This window comes from Palaemon carinicauda, chromosome 34 (genome assembly GCF_036898095.1).
Source record: "Palaemon carinicauda isolate YSFRI2023 chromosome 34, ASM3689809v2, whole genome shotgun sequence".
Classification (NCBI taxonomy): domain Eukaryota; kingdom Metazoa; phylum Arthropoda; class Malacostraca; order Decapoda; family Palaemonidae; genus Palaemon; species Palaemon carinicauda.
In genome coordinates, this window is record NC_090758.1 from 2,696,510 (window position 1) to 2,704,009 (window position 7,500).

At 31.3% G+C, this 7,500-nt stretch overlaps 1 long non-coding RNA gene across 1 annotated transcript in view; it reads left to right on the forward strand.

Annotated features, from left to right (window-relative positions):
* LOC137626559 (uncharacterized) overlaps positions 1 to 2,318 on the forward strand; it is a 2,648-nt gene extending 330 nt beyond the window's left edge. Inside the window, exons 2-4 of the long non-coding RNA XR_011041047.1 lie at positions 54 to 136; positions 738 to 1,039; positions 1,707 to 2,318. This is a non-coding gene — a long non-coding RNA (uncharacterized lncRNA). The remainder of the gene's footprint in view (positions 1 to 53; positions 137 to 737; positions 1,040 to 1,706) is intronic.
* Positions 2,319 to 7,500: the final 5,182 nt, after the last annotated feature.

Sequence of the window (7,500 nt, forward strand, 5' to 3'; positions counted from 1 at the left end):
TAAATAACTGAAGTAGATATTTTCTCGAGTGTTTAGAAAAAAATTTCTTCCAGGTTCTTATAGGCTGATGTTCTTGATGGACTAGAGTTGCAATATGATTCTGCTGCGAGTATTGACTTTGTCTTTGAGAATTGTGGTAAGCTTGAATGAAGACTTTCTCCATAAAGTTAAATTATGTAGAAGTTTTTTTGAACTTCGTCCAGTGATCAGTGGTTGGAAAGCTCTCTTGGTATTTTTTTTATATTTTTTAAACTTTTAATCATATTTTGTATAAAATTACCTTTGGATAACATTTCATAAAGGAATAATTCAAGTTAACTATTTTTGTTAAAATTGTTTAAGTATGAAGTCCCGCTTTGAGAAAACTTATATATTTTTTTTCACTAACTTTATAAATTATTAAAGTTTAAATTAGTTTATAGGGAATTTTGTTTATTTAAAGTTTATTTGAAAAGGGCAGACACTTGTTGGAAAAAAAACTTTCATCTTGATGCCTACTTTCATAACTTTAATGAAGTCAATACTGATAACTTGGATATTGAAATTGTTCTATATTCTTTGTTATTTTTAGGCCATTAATTTTTTTTTCTTTTAAATTAGTAACTTAGTCTCTCCTTGGTTTATCAACTAAAATAACAAGGAGCTAATAATATAAAGAACGTGGAGTCCATAATATACTATTAGTGTAAAATATTTTCTTGTTTTTGGATTGTCCTGATACTAAATCCTTATTCCAGGATCTTCCTGGAATTCCATTTCGTCTTTACTTCTCTGCTACGAATGTTATTCGGCAAAAACTCAGATTAATGTTACAAGAATGTAAAGATACATCTTCATTAAAGACTTCTTAAGATATACTGAAAGTCCTCAATCAAGAAATTCGTTCAACCAAAAAAATAATCGAAGTTAAGTTAATTTTTCTGAATTATTTTGAAACTTACTCTGTAGCCAACAACCCTCCTCCCCGCCAGGGGCGGTGCTCTTGACGGGGTGGGGGTGGCTCCCCAATGGCTTGCATAGTTGGTCTCTTGCAGTCAAGGTAAAAAATAAGAATACTTTCGTTTTTTTTTCTAATTTAAACCTTTTCGCAAATTTATCTCTTATGTCTATAGAATTTTGCTTTTTTTTTCATTTTTATAATTTGGGTCTATTTAAGTTTGGAAGTTGAAAGAAAATTATCTATCAGGTCTTGGTGCTTTAAGCATTTATTTGAAATTTTATCTTGTTTAATTAATTCACATTTTATTACTTGTTAAATGTGAGTGTACTTTTATAAATATTGTAGCTGTTGGCACTTTTAGAATATTGTCTTGGTAAAATATTAAATTTGAGTTTTAAAGCCTCTGATATAAATTTAGGTTATTTATATTTTTGTTTATTTATTATCAAATTTAATATTAGAGCTTTTCTTTCTTAAATTGCTATAAATTTCAGTAATAGGCTTCAAATGTAACTTATGGCTTTATATTTTTCCACTTGTAATTTTTCAATCTCTAAACTTGTAACCAACTAAATAGGAATCTTGTTCATTTACTTAAAAGTTCTAATTTCCATAGACAAATTAAACATCTCTGGAATTTATGTAATTATCCAGTCTCCAGGTAACTTAAGTGATGTTTGAGTAAGCTCCTAAATAAAGTAGGAGTTATGGTTTATAGAAATAATCATTCACCAGTTCTGCTCTTTAACACTTATTTATTTTGCAGGTAACTCTTGCGATCGGAATGTATGACTACCCATAACTTCTACCCATTAACTATTACCAAGACTTTAATACTACTGAAGTGAGAGAATTTTAGACCTTTGAAGTGGTCATGACACGTAGCATTGGCATTTCTAAAGATTCAGAACTTTGACGCCAAAGTGTTAAAATGTTAAAAGCTTAATGATTCTTAGCAGTGGTAATATTCATCATGATTAAAGAGTATGTAATATGAGGCTATAATATTTGCCCTTTGAATCTCAAATTATAAACCTCATTGTTCTTTTTAATTGCTTATTATGAACTAGAATTTACCAATTATAATTCCTAACAGCTTGTCGAGTTTATTTGAATTAAAATTTAATAAATTGGCAATTTGAGTATATAATATAAATTTACTTAATTAATAATTACAATCCATGGGACTTGGTTGGAGGAGTTTGTACTAAGCTTTAAAATATTTATCTTTGGATGTTTACTGAGTAACAATTACCTTGCATTTTTAATTAGCAATATAACCGATTACTATTCTTTTTAGCATTTACTAAAACTGAAAAGTGTTTATTAAATATTATGGTTTTGGTATCCATTTAAAAATAGTCTCTTGCAGAGCAGTTATTTCTTAATGTGGGTTAATGGTCTGTTCCGAAAATAGTTTGCATAATAAAATATGACTTTACTTCCAGCAATTTTTCTAACTAGAAAAACTTTTAAGATTTTTATAGAATTTTATGTCGATTTATACTTTTTCTGGTAACTGTTGAGCCGGACAGAATTTATGTACGATATCAAAAAGTTTTTTTCTAATGAGGAAAGAAACCAAGTCCTTATATTTAAAGAGTATATGTCCCATTTTCTGTAATAACCTTATGTAATTTAAGAGTAGGCTGTTAACTAACCTATCAGAGTAGAGGGTTATAACATAGGTTCAGTAAGTAACTACCGCTAACGACGGGTTACCACGCATACCAACCATACAGAGGTTTTACTTAATTAGGCAGCTTGAGTCTTGCCGCTCATTTCGACTTTTTTTTTTTTCGCATCAAATATAAAGCTACTTTTGGGGGCTAATATAATTGACATGGATAGTATTATACGATAATTTTAATATCGTTCTAGATCCTAGTTACTCTCATTCTGGTGACTATTCTCTTGAGTCATTATCGAAAACTAGCATTCTTGTAGACTTGTGGAAACAAAAAATTTAAAAGTTAAGAATTCAGAAATGCAATATACCCTGTGATACAAGATGACTTATTTAGATGTTTGGTAGCAATAGTTTATAAAATCTGATCACAATGTAGTATTTGAATGATTTTTCACACCTGCTTCAGAGTGAACAAAATATATTTGTGGTTGGTTAGCAAACACATACAATATATCGTGGTATTGTTACCCATCATTACTAACATTATGTTAACAAGATAGAACTTTCTTCCATATGGCTCAGATTTAATAACGCCATCTAATTCAAATGTATTTGAGTTTTAACTGAATAAAATAGAACTTTCACCATAGATAGTAGGTTGGCCAAGGCCCCAGCCATCCGTCCAAATACTACCGCTTACTTATTGGGTTCTTTGGCTGACCAGACAGTACTAAATTTGATCCGTCTCTCTAGTTACGGCTCATTTCATATTTACACATTCTCCCCCTTTTTTTTTTCTTCTTCATATTGACAGCACTCGAATTACCAAACTATTTTTGTCTCGGGAGGTTAACTACTACATTGCGATGATGATGTTGATGATGGTAAAAATAATAATTGTTACTATAGTTTTACTAGAAAAAGTAATCGCGAGGTTTAACTTAAAACTTATATTTATGGAAGAGCTTCGTTATATATCTATAATATCGAAAATTAATTAGGAGGTAGTTTTGCTGATCATCTTCACTATCAATTGAGGAGAGGAACGAAAAATTTAGAAATTATACTTTGTATTTTTTTGTAACTAATTCTTTTAACATAAACAATTCGTTGAACAAAACCACTAATTTACAGTAAAGTCGCTGGTGGTAAATTACTATCATTTATTATTACTACTAGCCAAGCTACAACCCTAGTTGGAAAAGTAAGATGCTCTAAGCCTAAGAGCTCCAATATGAAAAAAAATCGCCCAATGAGGAAAGGAAATAAGGAAATAAATAAATGATAACAAATTAACAATAAATCATTCTAAAAACAGAACAACGTCAAAATAGATATGCCATATATAAACTATTAACGTCAAAAACATATATGTCATATATGAACTATAAAAAGACACTTGTTTTTGGTCAACATAAAAAAAATTACTCCAACTTTGAACTTTTGAAGTTCTACCGATTCAACCACCCGATTAGGAAGATCATTCCACAACTTGTTAACAGCCGGAATAAAACTTCTAGAATACTGTGTAGTATTAAGCCTCGTGATGGAGAAGGCCTGGCTATTAGAATTAACTGCCTGCCTAGTATCATTAGTCAATGTTCCTTGTCATAAATGACTCAACCTGGTGTATTCTTGCATGTATTAAAGCTTAAATTCTACAGTAAAACTATTCATGCATCTAAACTCGGTCACGTCAGAGGTAAAAGTTTTCAAACTATGAGATGGATGTTTCTGGGTGTGAGGGTAATTAGGCATTTCTAAATGTTGTAATCTTTTCTAGAATATAATTCAGTAAGCATATGAAACAATAGTAAATTGATAATGCAAAGTACATAAATAGTTCATTACAAATACGTAAGTCAGAGCCTATTGCCTAAATTTTTCTTTATTTGAAACTAAGATTATCAAGAATAGTCTTTGATATACATCAAGAGATAATTTTATTGATTGCTGGTTACTCTTCAAGTGTATATAGTGTGTTCTGTAGTTGACCCTAAAATTTCAGGTATACATATATCTCATTATCTTTGGATATAAAACTTTCTCCTGCAACAGAAGGCTTTTCCCTTCTAAATTAACTCCCAGGATCCGACGCATATCATTGCCCATACCAGAGTCAATACATATATATCCGACCTATTCGATCGATCGATCGATCGATCGATCGAGAGAGAGAGAGAGAGAGAGAGAGAGAGAGAGAGAGAGAGAGAGAGAGGGGGGGGGGTCGTCACATTGAGTCAAATGATAGTAAGAGTAACGAATACAATATGAAGGAATAACGTGAGTGGTCGGACAGACAGAATGACTGACTGACTGATTGACATTTTAAGCATAAATTAATCAGCTCGTACATAAAATTTATGATTAAATTTGAGTTCTAAAAGAGACATTCCAAAAGGTCAAATGTATTGTGATGTTATTCTCAAGTTCCTTAGCGAAGAGTTTCAAGTGGTAAAGGAATGCTTGATAGGTATCGAGTAGTTTATACATACATACATACATACATACACACATACATTACTTTTGATAAAATATGTACTCCAATTCAAGTTATAAATGAAGAAGGAAGAAGATTTTAAGTAAAATTTCCAAGATATTTTTGCATAAAGATTTTTTTTGTTTCATTTCGAAAACAAGAGTAAGTCTTAATATTTTATTCAAAGCAAATAATTCTAGAAATTTATTATTTCTCTGTAATTATGGACGCCGTTCTATAGTTTATTGTTTATTCCACTAGGACATCTCTATATTATAATTAAATGATATAGCATATAAATTATTTGTTAATTGATAAGTTATTTTAAAGAATACCCTTTATTACCGAGTTACCTTAATACGGAGATATACTCTATTAACTTCATAATAGAAGAGTTTCTCGTTAAAGATGAAAGGGAAAAGGATATGGGACCTAATGGCATTACTACTTTAGGTCAAACTTTGCTCAATTAGTGATGAGACATAAGTGACCTTACTCCCAGTGCTAGTATACTCTCTCTCTCTCTCTCTCTCTCTCTCTCTCTCTCTCTCTCTCTCTCTCTCTCTCTCTCTCTCTCTCTCTTTCTCTCTCTCTCTCTCTCAATTGCTATCTCTGTCTGGTTGTCAGTGTGCATACATACATACATATTCATGTATATATATGAATATCTGATTATGTATATATGCATACATATACAGTTACATGTATATGTTAACATATGTGTATGTATTGATGTGGATGTTAATACGTGTATATGTATATGGTAGGGTTTTTGTATGTATATATACTTGTGTAAATATGGGTATGTGTGTATGTGAAGGTTTGTAAACATATGTGTTTGTATGTGAGTTGGTTAATATTTATTAGATAAGATATATGTTGTTCCCCAAATTTTTATGCTGATATTAAACCTTGAACAAAATAAAATATATTCCTATAAATCTTTGTTATAATTTTACATGAAATATACAGTAAAGAATAATTCATAAAAATTATACTAATCAAATTCTTATCTCGGAGCGTCCAAAAGTTCTTAAGATAAAGAGAGGGAGAAGAATTCAAGAACTTTTGACTCCGAAGACACAAAGAATCCTTGACACACTCTGATCCTTCCCGAGGAAGATCGAACTCCTTCCTGAACTTGGCTTTTTGATGATTAAATTCTTCATATTTAGGATCCAGTGGCGGAAAGTCTATACTTGTTTTCGTTTCAGGAAAACAAATGAAACTCTGTCTGCGTAATGAGGTGGTTCACGAGTTAGTTGATCTTCTTAAAAAAACAACAAACTTATTATTTTCTCTAAGTCTCAACAAAGTGTTTTGCTTGGCTTATGCAATAAGCTCTTCCTAATTATAAAACTTTCGAGGTTTTTTTTTCCTTAACATAAATCCGTTTTCTTTACTTTTGTGAAAATCTGTTTTCTCTACTTTTGTGGAAATCTGTTTTTTTTAAGTCTTGCCTCTTATTTCTACTCGACTATACATAGCTTCAATGCTGGTAAAGACATGCTGCCTTTTCAATATCATTTAAATAATCATCGATGGTACAGTTGTCTTCATAAAGTCCGGTACACTTCAGGGATTAATATACTCCGCTATGCTATCTCACAGGGAGTTTACGTTGAAGCTGAAAATTAATAGTCGACCAAATAAGGAACTTAATCTCATACGACTCGGGAATAAGTTGTGCGACATTCTTGAGTGCCAAATATGTAGCGTACACTTAACAGTTCCTCCTTTACTTAAACAAGATGGCTCTCTCATTCACATCCAAAGGAAAGGGCAGCCCCTTCTGCTGACGTGTTTTGGCAGTTAGCGGAGATAAGAGGAACTAAATCTGGTTCCTTTTTGTAAATAGCTTAGCTGGTCGATTTCTTAAAAATATAGTAAGATGTAAATGTCTGAGTTTCAGATCCATATGATATTTTACTTTGATTTTTATAACCTAAGCTATTTGTTTAGTTTCTAAGTTAATTGTAATATTTATCTCAACATTTATTAAAGAATTCAAAAGGGAAAACTGAAGAATACTGGAAAACTGGAAATGAATAATGCAGAATTATTTATCATTTTGTAAGACGGATTTAAACTCTATAGTTTTTCTAAGTAACCGTACATGTAATATTGAAAAGTAACAATAGCGCTGAAAACGTATTAGTACAAGCTAATTTTTTGTAGCAGTATTGGTACAGGTAGCAAGAGCAGAAACATAAATAGTAATCTTAGTAGTAACAGTAGTCTCATTCAATATAACCTTACAGTCCACCTTCCCTAAATCCTACATATCCAATCTGCTATAACACTCTCTTCCTGAGAAGCGATTTATGGCAGAGATATAGAAAACGAAATACTTTCACAAAAGAGAGAGAGAGAGAGAGAGAGAGAGAGAGAGAGAGAGAGAGAGAGAGAGAGAGAGAGAGAGGGAGAGAGAGAGAGAGAGAGTTACATAAG